A 1,985-nucleotide genomic window follows, 5' to 3' on the forward strand; every position below is an offset into this window, starting at 1 on the left:
CAATGTACATTTTCTATTTTCTCTCTGCCATTTTAGGAAGAAAGAACACATACTCACTTGTACTATAACAAGCACCCAGATGAGGCAGCCACTCACTCACCTGGGCTCCCCAGCAACTGCTTTCTGTGGATTAGACCCTCGTTCCTGACCCATTGTGGGTTGACCATGGGGGCCTCTGGACCCTGCCTTCCACACAGTCTATACCCAGAAGGTCAACCAGTACCCGGATCCATCACCACCTGTCTTTAATGTCCCTCAGCTGCCTGCAGGGACATTGATTATTAACGGCTCTGGGAAGGCAGCAGATTGAACCAGACAGGACAGACTGAAAACAGAGCAAAGTTCGTATAAAAAGACGCAGGTTCACAAAGGTTATCATGAGACATCAAAAGTGATTACTCACCTGCTATAAGAATCAGAGACGTGTTTATAACTCGCTTCCTTTCTGGTGCATTTTACTTCCCACTTAGCAGACAGCCCACCTGAAAGCTGGAGACACACGTCCACTGCTCCTTCACTACGGTACCGTGAAGAAAGAGGAATCGGCAGTTCAAAACGAGTTATCATGATAACGACGGCTAAAACCGAGTGAGCACATACGAAACTCCAGGCGCGGTGCTGGGCGTTTTACACATCCCGACTCATTTCGCCTTTCCAAAGTCACAAGGGTGCATTTGGTTGAGGACCCTTGTCAAGGTCGCAGATTTAATGATGGGACCACGGCATTCCCGAACACGTGCTGTTTGGGAAAGAACAAAGGGCGGAGTTAAAGAGCTTGGACTCTGGCGCTTGGGCTCGAATTCTGGCTCTGCCTCAGCCCCATGATGCCTTGGTTTTCCTATCAGTAAAGTCAGAGTCATAAGTACACACTTCATATAAGAGTTGTGAGGATTCAGAGGGTGATACAAAGCATAATAAACCACAGCCACTGTTACGTGCACGGAACTTTTGCATTCACCATCTTTTCAGTCTTGACAGCAGCTCTATGAAGTAGGTAAGTTATTATTCCCATTTTTCTGGTAAAGAAACAGACTTGGCTAGGAAGCGAGGCTAAATACAGTCACACCTTGGAGACAGTTAGGGTTCAGTTCCAGACGGCCACAGTAAAGTGAGAGTCGCAAAAAGACGGGTGTCGCAACAAAGCAAGTTGTAATTTTGTTGCTGGTGGAAGGTCTTGCCTTCCGATTTGTGAAAAACGCAACATCTGTGAAATGCAACAAAGCAAAGCCCAATGAACTGAGGTCTCCCTGTATCTTGTTCAAGGCCACACAGCTGGAAGGAGCCAGGAAGGGGCTGTGAACTTAGGCCTCGGGACACCCAAGCCCGCGTTCCTAACTAAGGTTTTCCCACATCCCCTCACTACCTGCCATATAACAAACCTTATGTACAGTCAAATACAAACCAAACCACCTCCAGAAAGTGTATTACTGTGTCAGTTCAGGTTCTCTGAGAAGCAGATGAGATTAGAGGTGTAAGATGTGCACTGGGGACATTGAGAGAAAAAAGAGAGGGGTCTGGAGGAGGCCGGGATCCCATCCTGTGGAGTTGAGGACAGGAAGGCTCAAAGCGGGATGAGACTTAGACCACGGAGCCATTCTCAGAAGCGTTTAGCAAGGCCAGCGGGGAGCCTTGGGGCTCAAGTCTCCTGTCAGAGGATTCTTGTGTCTCCCAGAACGAGCCATTCTTAGAATTCTTACCAAGCTCAGTCACTGCCCAAGAGAATACGTGGGAAGAAGGATGCACACGGGGTGATGGACTTCGCCTGGGACCGTGGCCGGTTACGCTCCTTGCAGCGGGGTGAGAGGTCCACTTTCACAGCCGTCATAACTATCAGATGACAGCAAGAATAGCTATTGAAATATTCTCAGCTCTGACTGAGCAATGTTTCGATGCCATGCTATATGAATTACGAAGTCAGTTCTCCCTTGTAAGAGGAAAGCTCTGCACGACAAACGGCTCTTCCTCCAGGCAGCATTCCCAGGACA

The sequence above is a fragment of the Pteropus alecto genome, unplaced genomic scaffold (assembly GCF_000325575.1).
Source record: "Pteropus alecto unplaced genomic scaffold, ASM32557v1 scaffold205, whole genome shotgun sequence".
Classification (NCBI taxonomy): Eukaryota; Metazoa; Chordata; class Mammalia; order Chiroptera; family Pteropodidae; genus Pteropus; species Pteropus alecto.